Here is a 19205-nt window from a genome sequence, read left to right on the forward strand (position 1 = left end):
CTCATCACCCAGAGGAGGCACTGGCCATCTGGCCTGCTCACTTTGGAAAGCCACAGGCCAGACGGGATGGTGCAGCCAATGGCTGGCAGCTCCCTGCATAGAGATCTGCTTCCATCCAGACTGGCAAATGAGCTGGATTCTTCTGAATTTCAATTGCTTGTGGGTGCTGCCTTTTCAGCACGACCCTGCTTCCTGCAGCGCATGGCACATAGGTTGGCTCCTGTCTACTGCTGCTCAAATCTCTCAAGTTCCTTGGGAAAAATAGTATCTATAGACTGTAAGCCATTTATTTACATGCAGGCCACTGAGCTATTCAGGCCCAATAGGATGTTTCTCTTCTGTACTCTCCTCACGGGGTAATTACAATTTCATCCAAAGGATGCCAGGGTGCCTCTTTCCCCAGCTTTACTCCTTTGACCACTGCAGACACTCCCAGTTCCAAACAGATTCCCATTCTTATATCTTCTCTTCTCTCAAAAATAAGAAACAGTGTCGTTAAAACTAAGATACAAGGGCATGGAGCAGAGTACCTCCCATTCTTCTCCTGCATCTTCTACCCAACCTGATGTACGTGCACACACAAACCCACATGCACACACATACCACAAGTGCTCTCATACACACACACACACACACACACACACACACACACACATTCCTTGCTGAGGAGAAGAGGAAAAAAGAAGAAACCAAAGGAGCAAATGGAAGAGGCCCAATGTGGACTTCAAAATTCCCTGTAAACTATATGGGCTTGCTTCTGTTCACTTCACAACCAAATCATTATGCGTAAGAGAAACTCTCATGTGAACTTTTGGAGTACATTTGTTTGCACATTGCAGGCTGTCTACATTTTAGTTACTGGACAAGAGTCCAGAGTCAATTTGCAAAGTAGCAAATGAATTCCATATTAGAGGTAGCTATCCATAATTAAGAATCGATATGTTTTGTGAATGCACCAGTATTTCTCAAGATTGTACAATTCTTCCTTGGTACCAATTGGCATTGTAACAACTAATGTAGCAATAAGGAAAACATAAAACTAGGCATATGTAAAACTGAATCATTAGGGAAAAAATAGTTACTCAGATGAACCTACTTATTTGATAAATGGAAATATTTTTAATCTTTTAACTGTCTTGAATTTTTAATGAACAGTATTTATGAATTCTCCTCTTAGGTTAAAAAACATATCAATTATTAATACTGGCTTCTTAAAATAACAGAACTATATTTAATGACTTTGTATTATAAACCTGTGGATAAGATTGTCTTTATCAGCAAAGGAAAAAAAATTGCTGAAACAGAAAAAGGAGCTTTGGTCATTTTTAGTTCTATTCATTTCTTCATGAAATCAGAAAAGCTAAAAAATTGGCAAAATCTGTCTATACAGCCTTTTCCTCCAAAGACAAGTTTCCCAAAAAAGGACAACTCAAAGCTATAAATAGTCAAGTAGAGTCTGTCTTCTGTCTTGGGAAGTGTACATGTGCCAACTGATGTTTTCTGTGACAGTAAATGGCTGTTTCTTCACATCTTTTATGTTCTGCAAGCTTTTGTTTTATGTGATGATTGGGTTGGTGGTCCTCATATCACTGTTAAAATAGAGTCAAGAGATCATTATATTTGGCAATTAACCCACTCACGAGGGTACCTTAGGTGTACCGAACAGAGTTCAAAACGTTCATTTTCTATAAATTGATGTGTTTGCTTCGCAGCCTTCTTTTCAACATAACGCCTGATGTATGAGGTAAATGTGTTCACTGGAGTGTTCTCAAAACCAAAATCACCCTATTCAGATAGACTAAATCTATAATGGCATATATTTGTCAGTTCCACTCCCTGCTGAAAATCTGGTTCATCAAAGCGGGGAGAACATGAAAGGTCATTAAAGAAAAGGCCTCTGTGGAGACATCAAGTGGATATGCATATTCATTTGCTTCTGGCAACCTAATACTTCTTACTGTTAAGTCGTTAGATTTAAACCTAGAAATATTTTAACATAAGCCATGTTGGATATATAACCTGACTGTGATTATTTCTCTAGCCATGCTGTCCCGATCAGCACTTGATAGGATAATTTTTTAAGCTAGAAACGTTCAAACCCTTTGACTTATCAGACATGTAGATATGTCATTGCTCTCATGAATGATTACATCCTCCCAATTTTTCCCTAGCAATGAGAGAAATCATTTTTGTGGAGATTACCATTTTATAGGAAAAAAGTGCATAACTATGAAGAAGGAAAGTGAAAAAAATAAAAGCTGATCAAAGTAACTTTTATTCTAACTCTACAATTAAAATCGGACAATTGAAGGGCACCCGGATGGTTCAGTCAGTTAAGCATCTGAGTCTTGGTTTCGGTTCAGGTCATGATCTCAGGGTCGTGAGATCTGATCTCACTTTGGGCTCCAAGCTCAGTGCAGAATCAGCTTGAGATCCTCTCCTTCTGTCCCTACCCCTACCCCCACTCATGTGCTCTCTCTCTAAAATAAATAAATAAATCTTTAAAAAAAATAGGGCAATTGAATCCATGAGTTTCATTTTCCTATCCATAAAGTGGGGGTATGAATACTTTTGTCACATATTTATAGGATGATAGAATGAGATAGTGGAGAAAAAACATGTGAAGTTCCTCACAGTTCATAGCAGGCACCTCTAAGCCGAGGCAGATGCTATTGGTTAAATCCAATGGGGTTACTGGGAATTTAAAATTTCTTCTTTGTAAATTTCCTACAATTCGTCTGTATTACTTTTAAAATCATCAAAAACTGACATATATCCATTTTGAAATACACACTCATACACAACTACACAAAAAGAATTATGATTTTTGTTATTACTATTAAAACTTCCAATTTAAAAACAGACATATTGACAATGGAATAGAATAGTGGACCAAGAAATAAACCCAGGCACTTATAGTTAACTTATCTTTGAAAATCTCTTGTCAAATATCAGTTATGTCAGGAGTACACAATGGGGAAAGGATAGTCTCGTCAACAAATGGTGTTGGATCTGATATGCAAAAGATCTGATATGCAAAAGAATGAAATTGGACACTCGTCTTACACCATGCACAGATGTCAACTAAAAATGGATTAAAGATATAAACATAAGACCTGAAATTTTAAAACTCCTAGAAGAAAATATAAAGTAAAGGCTTCATGATAAGTCTTGTCAGTGATTTCTTGGATATGATTTAAAAAAAGCATCAGCAACCAAAGCAAAATCAGGCACGTGGGTCTACATCAAATCAAAGTTTCTGCACTTGAAAGGAAACAGATCAATGGCATGGAAAAGCAACCCACAGAATGGGAGAAAGTTTTTGCAAACTATCTATCTGACAAAAGATTGATCTTCAAATTATAGAAGGAACTTTTACAACTTGATAAGGAAAAAAAAAAACAAATAACCCAATTAAAAAAAATTAGGTAAAGGACTTGAATAGACATTTCCCCAAAGGAGAAATACAAATAGCTAACAGCAGATGAAAAGATGCTCATTATTACTAATCACCAGGGAAATGCAAGTCAAAACCACAATAAGAAATCACCTCATACCTGTCAAGGTGGGTATTAGCCAAAAAGAGATAAGAGGTGTTGACAAGCGTGTGGAGAAATTAGGAACCTTGTCTACTGCTGGCAGGAATATAAATGGTGCAGCAACTGTGGAAAATGGTATGAAAGTACCTCAAAAAGTTAAAAATTAGAATTACCCTTTAATCTCACAACCTCATTTCTGAGTGTATATCCAAAAGAATTGATCTCTGGATGACAAACAGATGTACACACCCCTGTGTTATTCACCAAGGTTAAGAAACAGAAACAACTTAAAAGTCCAACAACAGGGCAGCCTGGGTGGCTCAGTGGTTTAGCGCCACCTTCAGCTGGGGAGCGTGATCCTGGAGACCCGGGATCAAGTCCCAGTCGGGCTCCCTGCATGGAGCCTGCTTCTCCCTCTGCCTGTGTCTCTGCCTCTCTGTTTCTCTCTGTGTCTCCCATGAATAAGTAAATAAATAAAATCTTTTAAAAAAAGTCCAACAACATATTAATGGACAAAGAAAATGTGGTGCATACATAAGCATACAGAGACAGAGAGAGAGAGATACAATAAAATATGATTTAACCTTAGGAAAAAGGTAAGATTGTGCCATACGTGACAACACTGAAGAACCTTGCAAACGTTATACTAAGTGAAAGCAGCCAGTCAAGGAGGACAAATACTGCATGGTTCCACTTACATGACATGCCTAAAAGAATCAAATTAATAGAAACTGAGAGTAGAATGGTGGTTTCCAGGAGCTGGAAGAAAGGGAATAATGGGAAGCTACTATTTACTGGTTATGAACATTCAGTTATGCAAGAGGAAACAGTTCTGGAGACGTGCTGTGCAACACTGTGTGTATGATACACTTAATCGGCTCAGAGGGTAGATCTCATGTGAAGTGTAATTCATTAATTGCAAGCACTGTTCTGATTCCTCCAACCATAGTTCTGAGCAAAAATCCTTAGTTTATTAGAAGTGTGACTAACTCTAAGATGCATAGTTCTCAACCCAAGCCAAATATTTTTGTTATAAAATATCTACTTTATATCAGAGGTCCTTAGGTTTATGAATTCCATGTTAAGAGGGCTTCCTTGGTCCTCTCTATATTTCAAAAATTACCTTAACTCCTTCGACTTTACTGCTGAGGATTTACACTTCCTTGAGCCCAAGTAAGAAAGAGCACAGTGGTTAACAATGTGAGTTCAGGAGTCAGAAGTCTCAGGTAAGATCTTGAGTTAAATTGCTTGACATCCTCATATGTAAAATGTATATAGTGATAGTTTATATCCTAGAAGTTATGATCATTAAATAGGTTCATCCATGTAATGTGTTCTACACTTTTCTTTCTTTTTTTAAAAAAGATTTTTTATTTATTCCAGAGAAAAAGAGAGAGAGAGAGAGAGAGAGAGAGAGGGAGGGAGGGAGAGAGAAAGCAGGAATAGGTGGAAAGGCAGAGGGAGAGGGAGAAAAGCAGACTCTTCACTGAGAGCAGAGCCCAATGTGGGGCTCAATCCCATGACCCTGAGATCATGACCTGAACAAAAAACAAGAGTCAAACAACCCACTGAGTCACCCAAGAGTCCCTGTTCTAAACTTTTCTGGCACATAATAAGTTTTCAATAAAATTGAGTTTCCAACTGCTTCCTATGAAATTAATTTTGTTAGCCACACTCCTATCGTTCCCTGCACCCCTGAACTGTAGGCACAAAAGATGAAATAGAATAACAACTCATATGAAAACCACACAGTGCTCTGCAGTTTCAGAGCACACAATGTGAGCCAGTTGTCCTCGCAAAACTCTCAGCCTTCCAGATTCCAGAGCAGCAAGATGCCAGTGGTGCCCTTTCTGCTTCAAACAGGTGCCTCCCCATAGAAGATGGAGTGCATCTTCTAGATGAAAAGCACAAGGAAATATGATCAATCAAGCATACTTCTGATCTTGAATTTGGAAGGATAAAATGGAAGTTTTGGAAAACCACATGCCATCCATACCAGCTCTCTAGTTGACAGCAGAGCCCAAGCCAGTGATGGAGAATGAATTTCAATTTGATGGATCTCTGTGTCCTACATCTTGGAAATTCTAAATGATGAGGCAATGGGAGCCAACAACTGGTGAAGCTCAGCATCTTTTATATTCAATGACCCAAGCCTATTATTGCATTTCCCCCAGATTTGTCTCCCACATGCAACCTCTCCCATGTCCTGGAGCTCAAGTCTGGTCATGAGTGAGTCCATGGGCTCATCTTTCCCTTCTCCCGTGCAACTGGCCTCCAGACCAACATTTTTCTCTTGAGCCCTCTGTCTTCTCACAGTGATAATTAATATTGAACTGTCCTTTAGTTTTTCTTCAACTCATTGAAGGAGAATTGGATTGTTCTTGTCACACTTCCCAAATTTGAAACACTCTCTATGGTGATTTTAATAAGCTTTTGCCACTTATGTGAAAGCAATAATTTTTAATTTTCAAAGCAGCGAGAAAATGGCTTTAACAGTTCTGCAAAATAGGAAAAAGTAAAGTCCTGGTATAGCCTAATTGATACAAACTAATTAGGAAAATGACCAAGGAGTTTTTCCCATAGCTTTTTAAGTGTTTCCAGCAAAATTGACTTAGGAAGTCATATTTGAGAGTATAAAGATAATGATAAAAATCCATGGGGACTGATGACATTTTCAAAGTCATTATAAAGAATTGGGAAAAAAATCTGGGCACCAGTTCTTTGCCACCCTGTGGGCCATGGAGCTGGTCTGCCAGCACCTCCAGCCTCCTCTTCCCTCTTCCCTTTGGACATCCCCCTGCCTCCTTTCCATTATTCAAAGAAGTCAATGCATTCTCATCTCCCAGTCTTCTGGTTGGGATTCTTCTTTCCATGCTCTTCACATCTTATCTTGTGAGTTTTGCTTTTATTCTCCCTTCTGCAGAGGCCTTAAACTGTCCATCTATTCAAGCAGCCCTCAGCCAGGACCAGTCCTTCTCTATAGTCTCTCCTTGGCTACTGTCTTTACATCTTTGACTAACAACTATTAATGCATTGCACATTTATTTTCAATTCTATAATTATAATTATGGGCTGCTTTTCTTCTTGTCCTAGAGTCAAAGTTCCATTAAGTGTCCTTATTCCCCTCCCATGTTTCAGCACCTAGGCAATACCTGAACCACAGATAACACTAATGAATATTTGTAGAATGAAGAAATAAATGAATAACTAAGTGAACTCTATGTTCGCTGTCTGCTGATGATTCAGAATCAGCAATTCAAGTGTACTTGTAGGCAAACATGATAATGTGTCTGGTAACATTCACGTGATTTAATATTTTAGGCAAAATAATTTGAAGGTTGACTCCATCATTGGATGATTTATTTCTTCAGGTATGCACTTCCTGTTTGGCTCTGAACTACATGCAGTAGCTTCAGAGTTATTCATTGTCCAAGATCCCTCAAGGAGAGTAGCCTGGACAGTGTTGTGGAGACATTAAGAGGGTTTGTAACCTGAAATCTGAAGCCCACCTCCCTGGTCAGCTACCATGTTGGACCATCATGGACTGTCAGTCATGTCTTTTTCTGGCTTTTTATCTATAGAAATTGGGGGGCTGGAATATCTGAGTTTCTCAAGATCTTCACCCAAAAGACAGGACTATAAAGACACATTTCATCTACTGATGTCTTCCCCAGGGCAGATCAGAGTTGGAGCATGCCTGTCTCCCCTCAGGGACTTGACCTATGGGTCATCTCCAGCAAGCACCTAACCAAAGGTCTTATCACCAATGCTGATAAAGCCTCAGGAGATAGCATTCCACGCCATGACTCTGTGCATGGTAAGCATCTTGTTTGTACTTTTAGAGTTAGATTACCTTGCACACTTTCTGTGTTTGTAGCAACGGCTTGTCCTAAAACATTCTGGTCACATGGTATTTACATTGAGAACTAATATTACATATTTAGAGTGAAAGTCATAATCACCAATAAAGCCAAAGCATTTAAAACTACAATTCATGTGTGTATACACACATACACGCCACATATGTACCTGTACACACAGATATGTACAAACAATATTAGGAAAAATATTTTTTGCACACCAGTGAAAAATGTAGACTGATTTTATATTCAGTAGTCTAGCTATTTGGCTCAATTTAGTTTCTGAAATGAAGTTCAGAGTTCTCCAGAATTTCAGTGACTGGTGGTTAGAGCACCATCCCTGGGGCTCTTTCCCCTACCAGGCTTCTCTCTTTGGGCAGGCACTCTCTCATCCTGAGCTTCACTTTCTTTTTCTTCAAAATGGGGATAATGAGAGCACCTACCTCATAAGCTTGCTTTTAAGATTTAAACTAGTTAATATTTGTAAATTTAGTAGTTTGTAGCACATAATAAACTTTACAGGTAAACTTGACACAGAAATAAAATATCATGTTTCTCAAACTGGGACCTATTACCCATGTGGACATGACAATGCACCATGGGATACCCAGGACCATGGAATGCTCCAGAAATGACCTGTGGTAACTACTGTAGTCATTGATGAGTAATAGAACATTTTTTATTTTAAGTAAAGATAGATGCATTAAGGAGTAGACATTTTAAAATCAATTATGAGCTTTCAAGACATTTACTTTTCACAGCTGGCTCCTCAGGCTATATTGCAAGACACTCCATTCCTACCCACTGTATCTTTCAATAATCCAAATTCTAAACAGACTATCAGTTCCTCTGCCAATGATGGCCATTCTCCCTATTGTGACTGCCCATGGAAATCCAGCCCCATTTCCAGAACCACGAAACATTTTATTTTCTGTGAGGGCTCTCTTGAATATGCTACTAAATGTAATTTCCCCACCATGAATGTCTAGAACACTATGTGACTATTTCATAACAGCTGTGACATACTGAATAATCATGTCTTAAGTGCATGAACACAACCACTTCCTCTTGGGAGACTGTAAGCAACTTGAGTTCAGATATGATTTCCTCTATTGTGCACCTTCCCTTCCCCCACAGGGTGCCCAGCACAGAGATTCTCACTTTACTATGTGTTTGTTGAAGTGACTAGACCCCATGCCTCCATCAGGAAATGCCTGACACAAGGAAGTTGGAAATCATTCATCTCTTGTCACAATGGCATCAATGGAAAGATAACTACTTCAAATGGCTTATTGACTACAATTCCAGGAAAGTACCAAGAACAAGTGTTCTAATTAATCATCCAGCCACAAACTCCTAACTTTCTGGTGAATCCAATTTGCTTTTCCCCAGGGAGCCTGTTAGCTTGGCTCAGCATCTGCAAAGAGGAGTGATTCAATAAGGTAAGCAACACCTTTAATGAGCAACCTATTTTCAATAAGGTCTAATTCATACCTCAGCGTGAAAAGGAAACCTAAACAGTCTTCCTGGGGTATGAAATGACAGACAATTTCTTATCTAGTCGTGACCTTGAAGATTCTACTAGCCTCATTTTTGTTTTGCTGACTTTCTTTGGAGATAGTTGACAGCAAGGTTTATAGGAAACAACATAAGAGGATTAACTAATTTTTTCACAGTATTTCCTGTGTGCCCACTATGTACAAAAATGATCAAGATGGAGCTTACTTATAGTCAACAGTGAAATTCAGACAACTAAGTGGGAAATTAAATACAGGGTGATATGTTGTGAGAGTGGGAATAGTTTGCCAGATGAATATATAGGATCCAGATTCAATAGGATTTTCCTGTAGAGTGTAAGAGAAATCAAAGAAAAAGCCCAGCCTTTGTCCTGATTACTCAAGGGACACTAGAAGAAAAGCAGGTTCATCCAGGGTAAGGTTGAGGATGACAAAGATAACTTTGATGTTGAACAGGTTGAGAATGAAAGGTCATCAGGGCATCCAAGCAGAAATGTACAATAAAGGGCTGAATATCAGCTCAGGAATTCAAGGGAGAGATCCTGATAAAGGCACACGTTTCTTAGATACAAAATAAGTGATGGTGATTGAAACACCAGGAATGTTTGAGACTAAGAAGAGAAGATGCCTCTAGGGCAGAGTAAAGGATAAGTCCAAGAGGTAGGAAGAAAACCAGTAGTGATGTCATGGAGGTCAAAGGAGATTCAAAGAGAAGGGACTGCTTATTCACATCCAACACCACTGAGCAACCAAGAAAGATGAGTAATGAAAGGGGGAATTATAGGATTTAGCCAAAAGAATCCTATGGTGACCTGAAAATGTAATGTAGTGAAGAGATAGGCACAAAAAACAGTAAGGAGTGGGTGGAGAGTGATGGGAACACACATCAAACAGAGATGGCAAGTGTATACTGCTCTTCTCAGAAGCTTGACGGTGTAGAGAGAGCACGTGCCATCCCAGAGGAGACTTTAACAGAAGGAAGGATTTTTTAAATGGTATTTGGACCTTAAATATATTAATGTATTTTGAAAAAATACCTAGTAGTGAAGAAGAGAGAAAGAGGAAGCAGTACACATTGGAAAGGGGAAAGAATTGGCTCTGAAGCGTGAACAGGATATTTAGGACATTGAACCAGTAGGACTTAGGTAACCAAATCCAGTGGCCCACAGAGAATTAATACACCAAGTCATGAAAATGGACAAGTTAATTAAGCTCAGAGTTTTTATCCTTACCAATATTCAGAGTTCTGGAAGTCCCATATAGGTTCTGGATCTGTCTTAGATCTTCGGAGAGGTCTTGGAGAAAATATCTATATCTTCTGCAGCTTTCCTCACCTGAAACAACACGGTTGGACCACCTGTTCCACAAAGTGTATCCCCATGGAAGGGGCTCCTTTGCACATGAAATGTAACCTGAGAAGGCTCTCAGCAAGCACCTCCAGGCTCCTCTCCTTCCTTACACCCTTTCTGAGCAGATGTGGGATACTGGCTGAAGAGCTGGGAATACCCAAAATCCTAGAAAGGTGGATATTCTTTTTTTGCACTTGCTGACTCAAGATAGGTGGGGACTTGTGGCCATTTTAAGGCTCAGAATATTGGACCCTTCTTTGCTAAAACTGACCCACTGGGTGAAGTTACTCCCTCTTCATCTCCCAAATTTCTTTTTTCATGTAAACCATTTCACTCGACCTAGGCAAGAAATTTCTGTTCCTCTCATTTATTATTTTTCTCCTAAGGGTCCCAGTTGTAGTTATTTTTAATACCCAAATCATGCCACCTAAGACCCAGGGAACTAGTTGCTCAAAATTATTCCCCTCGATGTCCCCCCAGTCCCATTCCCAAGTGTTCTCCTCTAGAGTCTTCCACACATGCCCACCAGCCAGTGGTCATGCCATTTTCATTTTAGCTTCCTCATTACACCATGAGGTCACTCTTGCCACTGCCACCCTTCCTGCCATCTTTGTTCTGCTATGATTACCTTTCACAAGATTGTGTTGATCCCTGGGAAGGGAAGGGGCCAAAGGGAAGGAGAAACTGAGAGTAACTCACCTCCCACTACTAAAGGTGGCTGTTCTGGGACACCAGGAGAGAGACCTGACCTCAGGTTCAACTCCAAGCTGTTTCTAGGATTTGTTCTTATGGAATGAGGGAGTTCAGCATATGGTCCTATCACCACTGCTTGGAGTCTTCTGAGGTTCTCCATGCCTTAGAATCCAGGCATAAGACCTCTAACCCCGAAGAATAATATTTCATCTCCTAGCATGAGTGCTGCCTTCTTGAATCCCCATTTCACACCCTAGGATTAACCTCTGTCTCAGCAGGTTGGCAGCCTGATTGGCAATGAAAACCCAGTACTCTTGGAAGATGTCCACTCTGCATTCCATGGCCCCCAAAAGACCATCCCAATAGTAGCACAACATTCCTGAGTCTGACACCTACCGGTTTCTAAAAGGTATTTCTATTCTCAGGTGCAACTAATTTCTTCACCTATTATTCTAGTCCCATTGGATGGATCTCCATCTGGACTACGTGGAAATTTCAGCTGTGGATTTTTGAAAGGCAAATGCCTCACTCTGAACATACCCACTGCTGTGGACTGAATTGTGTCCCCTAGTAGTGATACATTGAAGTGACTCTATCTAGAGATAAGGCCTTTTAGGAGGCAATTAAAGTGTTGAATGAGGTCATATGGGTAAGGCCCTAGTCCAATAGAATCAGTGGCCTTATAAGAAGAATATCTCCTTCTCTCAGTCTCTGTCTCTGTCTCTTTCATTCTCTGCTATGTGGGGACAAGGAGAAGATGGCCATCTCTAAGTCAGGAAGAGGGCCTCACCAGAACACAATCAGCCATGTTGGTACTGATCTGGGAACTTGTAGCCTCCAGAACTCAGAAAATAATGATCTGTTGCTAAGCCACCAGGACTATGGTATTTTGTCATGGCAGGCTTAGCAAACCAATACCTTGCCTGGCATCTGTAGGGATAGCACAAGGATAAGTAAAGATGAATCACCTCTGTAGCCAGAGTACCATGATGTAGGCAGCATCTAGGCCTATTTTGTTGTCGCCATATGCCTCAAATAGGAAAGAAGGTCACTTCTTCCCTGAACTTCTGCTTCATTTTCAGATTTTGTGGTAGTTAGCTGAGGGCCATGTACCTTCTTTCCAAACTTTAGTCGCTAAACTGGTTTTCTATCTTATCTACATCTCACTAATCTCTCCTATAATGCATAAGGGATTATTGGACATGGCCACTTTTTTTTCCAGATTGGATACCTATTCCTTCTGCGACAAAAGCTCTTGACCTCTTAGCCCATAGACACTTTTGGAGAATATGAGTAAAGCCAACACTACTCCTGAAAAATATACATACATATATGCCTACAAATTGCATGTGACTTGGGGGTTCGGGTAATCATAGTTCTCCCAAGGCAAAGTTGCCAGTCTGAAGATTCATTACCTACAGCCTTGCAACACAAAGCTTAGTCTTCCAATAAATAACATTACAGAGGGCAGAAAGTCAGGCCACACCCAGGACCTGCTGCATCAGAATCTGCATCTGAATAAAACTCCATGTGACTGTATTCAAACTCAAACTTGGGAGGCACTGTACAAGTTTTGCTATAAACAACTAATTTATACACATAGTATGAGTGCAGTGAGTCATTATAATTTTGTCTTGTCTACCAGAGAATGACAATAATTAAACAATTCTCACTCTGAGTGTTTCTCCAAAGAGAACTGAGAAATGAGAACAGACATATTGCCAATCCTCTGCCAAGAAGTAATAGAAGGGGGATTCTTCATCCAAGTACCCTTTCTGACCTGGCCTCCTATGTCCCCTCATTTGCATCTTTATGTTATAGGTTTCCTTACTGAGTATTCTTTCCTGATAAAATATCCCCAATGCTCAAATAAAAAGGGCAACATTGAGGTCACCAAAATAACTCCTTTTACTGCTTTTTGAATTTCAGGCACTAAATCAGATGGGAAAAAAATGATCCCTCAAAACATTTCCATATGTTCTGACAATATGATCCCATTGTATCATTTACAAACTTCACATACTAAATTAAAAACTGTATTTACTTCATCTTCTTGGCGTGAAATCACCCCTAGAGTCTGACCTTCTATGAATGTAACCACAGCTGACAAATCAATCTTGTTACAGCAAGCAATGAGGGAGACACTTCCCTGCTCCCTGAGCGATTGAAATGTACAGCTGTCTCTTGTACATATTTTAATTAGAGATTTTTGCTTTTCTGTGCCCTGAGGCTTTTTGTGACAGGTACATTTCCTAAGACTCATGATAAAAATAATGATATTGCATGATGCAAATTCACGCAACAGAGCATGGGTACCGGACTTCTTCCACTTGGATTTCTGTCATGGCTGAAGGATGTCAATGGCTGTTGTCAAGGCTGAAAGTTAGGGAATGGAGTGGATGAAAGAAGGTGAAAAGAATGCTGTGTGTGTGTGTAATCTCAGACATGCTGCCATGACCTCTAATGCCAGCCATTCTCCTTTCTTCACCCAAAGACTCTCAGAGGCAGCACACAAGACAAGAATTTAGTCCATAGAGGATCAGCTACCAGCTTTTGGTTCCATAGATGTATGTAGGTGGATTCCATGATTTTTATGATGTGAATTTCCCTGGGAATGAGGCTATTGCATGTTAAATCCATCTTCTTTCCCTCTGTTCCATCTCTCCTTTGGAAGGACATTCCATGGACACCCTCTTCCCAGGAAACTGCCATCTGCCCATGTTCAAAAACCTCACCTCCTTGCCTTCAACTGAAAGTCTTCTCCTGCTCATTTTGAATCCAATCCTCTCTAAAACCAGCCCCAGGTCCTTCACGCACTCGTGCACAGGTGCACACAAACACACACACACACTTTCAGATACTCAAAAACATACTAGGAGGAAATGCTTAATACATTATAGTAAGCTTCAGAAGTGAGTAGAAATGAAACACGTAGCTGCAAGGGATGTTATTTTTTGTACAGCAGCCTGGGAGGAGGTAAGGAGGGAAGATATATAAGGGTCAGGATGTATTTTGATTTAAAATAGTGTTTCTAACCTGGAAAGAATTCAAGTTGCTCTTTGCTTGTAGATTCTTGGTCCATATCTTTACTTCTGATGGAGTGTTGACCCTAAATCATGGAATTTCCAAACACCACCACCACCAAACTGGGTGACTGTGGACAGTTTTTGAGTATTCAAGTATTATTTGTTATATATAAAAAATTGAGAATATACTCCTGTCTTGAAATACTGGCTTTAAAAATGTGATGTTTTCAATTGTATGGTTGGGTTGCATTAGTCAGTGATTGATGCTGAAGCGAATGTCCTTCAGATCTTGGGGGATGAACCCAAAACACTTCCCTTACTCTCCAACATGCACATCCAGTGATGTCTGAGAGTCTCTCTCTCAGGATTGCATTCACAAACCTAGGCTGCTTCCTCTGATGATAACCTCATTTTCAACATGAGCACCCAAGGAGAAGAGACGATGGAGAGTCATGTGGGTGGCTTCATGGCTGGGCTACATCACTACCATCTTCGTCCCATGGGCTGCAACCAAACTGCAAGGCAAACTGAAAAACTTAGTCTTCTCCATGAACAAAAATGGGAAATGGGGCAGGCTCTCCTTTCCAGCATGTGTGACTCCCTGGGCACCACAGATTTTTGTCGAGTGGTGGCCAGGGACTCTTCTTGACCTTGACCTTATTCCTCAAGTTGACATACAGAAAATTGTATGTAGATTTCATGAAAGCAAACACATGAATAATCCCCCAACACATGTGCTACAGCTTCATGTTTTCCTTGCTACTAGATACAGGATTCTGTTTTACTAAAACAAAAACAAAACGTTGTGTGAGAGTGTGTGTGTCCATTAGAGAATAGTCCTTCTCTGAAAAGGTGTTATAAAAATATTTTAAAACATCTTCCTTGATAATCCCTAGAAGCTCCAAATAGCAAAGTCTGCATTTCATCTGTTTTCTGTAGCCTAATTTTCCATTCACCTCCCCAACTCCCACATTCTCTTTGCCCTCCTATCCATGAGCATAAACCTTCTCCAGCCAGTGGCCCTATTTTATACTAAAATTAAATTTAATTAAAACTATTTAATTCTGAAAAAAATGGATCTGTAAAAAAATTGAGTACAGAATTAACCTAGAATACACAGGATATCTATTTATGATAAAGGAAATGTTTTAAATCAATGTGAAAAGAAGGGAATTTTTGGCAAATGGTGTTAGTACGATTAGCTATCTGTTCAAGTAATAGAAAAACATAACATCCTCACACTCCACCACAGTAAAATTTCAGATAAAAAACATAAACATTTAAAAAATTGACACTATAAAAATACTAGAAGATCAGAGAAATTATTTATAATATTAGAATAATGAAGATTTTTTAAAGTAGCGCACATTCTCCACACATTGGAGAAAACTGTGAATGAGTTCCTAAGATTGCCCCTGATGTTTTGAGGAAGATGGCTAAAAGTTTTACTAATGAAGATGATCTGGTAAAAATGCAGATTTTAAATCTGGGAGCAAAATTGTATTTAACCAACTCCAAACAGACAAAATTGCTTACCCAGTACATATTAAATCTCGGCAAGTATGATCAAAACTACGATATCAGAAACCATACAAGATTTATTAGGCAGCTTGTTGTTCCGAATGAGAAGAGTGGAGCTTTAAGTAAATATGCCAAAAAAATATTCCTAGCACAAAAACCTGCACCACTGCTTGAATCTCCCTTTAAAGATAGGGATCATTTCCAGCTTGGCACTTTATCTCATACTCTCAACACTATAGCTATCGGGTACCTGGAATTATCTAATTGGCCAGAGGCGGCGCTGGACCCATCAGTTCGAAATGTAGAAGTAATAGAGTTGCAGGCAAAAGAATGGACTCCAGCAGGAAAAGCAAAGAAAGAGAATCCTGCTAAGAAATTTTATTCTGATTCTGAGGAGGAAGAGGACTCTTCTGATAGCAGCAGTGACAGTGCTGGGGTTTACAATTTATTGAAAACACTTTGTTCACTGTAGCTTATGTGCTGTGCCTCCAAAAAAAACCAATAAGGCCTAGTACATGATATTCAACAAATGGGTTCAAATACAGTTTATACTATTACTATAAAAAAAATCCACAGGCCATATTAATAAATTTGACATAAACATTTTAAACTTCTGTATTATAACGACATAGAAAATTACCTTCTAATCATTCACTTCCTGTGATTTAATATTTCACAATTTAGTAAAATATTACATGCTATAAATAAACAGAACTTGTGGGAAAAGAGAGCTATTCACTTTTCATTTCAAACTTTTGCTACATTCTGAAATTTCCAAAAGATAAACTGGGAATATTTTTTAATACACAGGTTTAATTTTCCTCAAATTACAAAAAATGTATACAAATCAGGCAAAGATAATAAAAAGTCAGTGAAAAGATGGCCAAGGGCATTGATGGTCATTTACAGAAAAGCTGACCAATAAGCAATAACGATCAAAAAGTTCTTAATTCAAAATCAAAGATGTGCAAATCAAAAATAGTAATGATAAATTTCATTGTTTTTAACTTACCAGAGAGTCAAAAGAGGAAAGATATTGACAATTCCTGGTGCTGATGTTGTTTGAGGATATAGACAATCTCTCAATATGCAGGTAGGACTTTATAGGTATACAAAATTGTGGCATTCAATTTGCTAATATAAATCAAAATATTAATATACTTAACCTTTGCCTTAGAAATCTACTGCTAGAACTTTATCCTACATATATCTTGCTTTCAAAATGTTTGCAAAGGAAAGGCGCCTGGGTGGTGCAGTCGGTTAGGTGAGCAGCTCTTGGTTTCAGCTCAGGTCATGGTCTCAGGGTCCTGATCTCAGGGTCGTGAGATTGAGCCCCATGTGGGTCTCTGTGCTTAGCATGAAGCATCCTTAAGACTTTATCTCTCCCTCTCTCTCTGCCCTTCTAGCCCCCCCAGTAAAGAAATAAACCTTAAAAATTTTAAAGAATAAAATGTTTGCAAAGGTATATATATGTGCAAGAATACCCCTTGTAGCATGGTTTATAATACCAAAAACCAAATAGAAGTGAAGAACCATCAGTAGGAAACACATCATGTGTTATGATAAATGCAAATATTAGAATACTCACAACTGAATGGGAAGAAATCAGAGTGGGACACAAACCATGAGAGACTCCTAACTCTGAGAAACAAACAGGGTTGATGAGGGGGAGCTGGCCAGGGATGGGTAACTGGGTGACGGGCATGAAGAAGGACACGTGATAGGATGAGTACTGGGTGTTTTAAGCAACCGATGAATTATTGAACACTGTATCTGAAACTAATGATATACTATATGTTGCCTAATTGAATTTAAATAAAAAACGAATATTCACAGCAGGGAGAATAAAAAAGCTTTTCCTTTACTGATAGAAAAAGGCTAAAAAATATTTGAAGGGGAAAGAGCAAGTGCAAAAGAGCAAGATCTCTCTATCATTGTTTCATGGGGGAAAAGAATCTCAAGAAACTGCTATAAGTTTAAACAGAGCTTGTGGGAAAAGAGAGACATTCCCTTTTCATTTCAAACTTTTGCTATGTTCTGTAGTTTCCAACTTTATCTGAATATTTCTTATTATTTAAGTTATAATTATGAAAAGCAATTATAATTGTGGTTGTCAGGATGAGATTTGGAGTTAATATTTTACTAGGGTAAATCCTCATCTCACTAAGGTATGTTAGAAGAGAACCTTAACGACCCATCCACATTCTTTCCAATCATATTTCACCGCAAATCCTCTAGAATACCATGTACTACACATCACACAAGCACTGGTACAAAGCTCTAATTTATGACAGCACATAATCTGTGTAGTGGTTTTCAAGACTGACCATGAATCCTCTGCCCCCAGACATCCATGCCCTTTGCAATGTGACACGGCAACTCTTCCCATTAAGGGAGTGAGCTTATTTCTCCATCCCCGAAGCTGGTTGGGCCCAGAGATGTGTGTGGGAAGAATACAGCCTGACACTAGTCCCCAGCCCAGGCTCCCCGAGCCCTTGCAGCTTGGATTCCTGCCACGGACACTGTCCCAGGAACAAGCCTGGAGGGACAGAATTGTAGCTCAACCGCTCATAATTACTCACCTTCTATATAAAGGCAGTATTTATAGGGCTACCGGGAGTCCAAAGATGAAAGGCCTGCCGTGAAGGTCTTCCAATCATTCGTGGGAGACATAGTCATGCCACCTCTTGCCGTACTTCAAGTTTGAGTCAGGCCCCTCTTTCTTGAGACAACCCTCCTGGAGTCCACACATTTACTCTCTGGGCTTGTTATGGGCTCAGTTGTGCTCCCTCAAAATCCCTGTGTTGAAGTCCCAACCCCTGGTGTTCAGAGTGTGACTGTATTTGAAGATGTGGTGTTTAGTAGGTAATTAAGGTAACAGAAGGTCATGAGGGCATGCCCCAGCCCAATATGACTGGCGTCCTTATAAGAAGAGTCGATGAGGACACAGTCACACACAAAGGGATGCCTGTGTGAGGACACGGGGAGAAGAAGGCTGTCTACACCCCAAGGAGAGCGGCCTTAGGAGAAACCCATCTTACTGACACCTTGGTTTGGGATTTCTAATTCTCCAGAACTATGAGGAAACAGACTCCTGTGTTTAAGCCCAGGTCTACAGTATTGGTTACCTTGTGTGTGCTTCCCACTCAGCGTTTTCCTTGCTGTGTTGTAAGCACGTGTGGAATCTCGAATCTCCTTGCTAGACAGGGAAATTCTAGGGGAGATTTGATTCCACTCATTTTTGTTGAACAGAGTAGGCTCATCGGCTTGAAGCCTGGACCCTTCATGCAGACTCCAGCAATCCCATTCTGTGCCAACGTTCAGACTTTCACTGCTGCTCATCACAGTTCTTGGTCCCTCCTGGGGTCTAGTGTCTGGTACTTGGGCACCTGCAACTCTTCTCTGTATCCCCCTCCCATGCCCAGGTCAGTGGTCAACACCTGGCAGGCTCTCAACAATGATCTACGGACTCACCAGGGTGACAGAAGCTGGAGAAATGATGCTTCCTGAAGCAAGAAGGGGGCAGATCCAGGGCTACAACTAGGCTAAGGAATGAATTTTGTATATCCTAGAATTTGTAAGATAACTGGGAAATCATGCAGATCCACGAATCACCTTGTCTGGTTATACAACGGCCTGGGATGATTCCAATGTGTCTACAAATTCAACCTAATGCAGAGCCTAAAACAGACGATGACAT

At 39.8% G+C, this 19205-nt stretch overlaps 1 long non-coding RNA gene across 3 annotated transcripts in view; it reads right to left on the minus strand.

The window, feature by feature from the left end:
* The window catches only part of LOC144302349 (uncharacterized), a 56518-nt gene that overhangs the window by 18925 nt on the left and 18388 nt on the right, over positions 1–19205 (minus strand). For 2 of the 3 annotated variants that reach the window (XR_013369206.1, XR_013369204.1), the window contains exon 2: positions 10149–10250. The exons of the other annotated variant lie outside the window; for it this stretch is intronic. This is a non-coding gene — a long non-coding RNA (uncharacterized LOC144302349). The remainder of the gene's footprint in view (positions 1–10148; positions 10251–19205) is intronic. 3 annotated transcript variants of the gene reach the window in all.

This window comes from Canis aureus, chromosome 31 (assembly GCF_053574225.1).
Source record: "Canis aureus isolate CA01 chromosome 31, VMU_Caureus_v.1.0, whole genome shotgun sequence".
Taxonomy (NCBI): domain Eukaryota; kingdom Metazoa; phylum Chordata; class Mammalia; order Carnivora; family Canidae; genus Canis; species Canis aureus.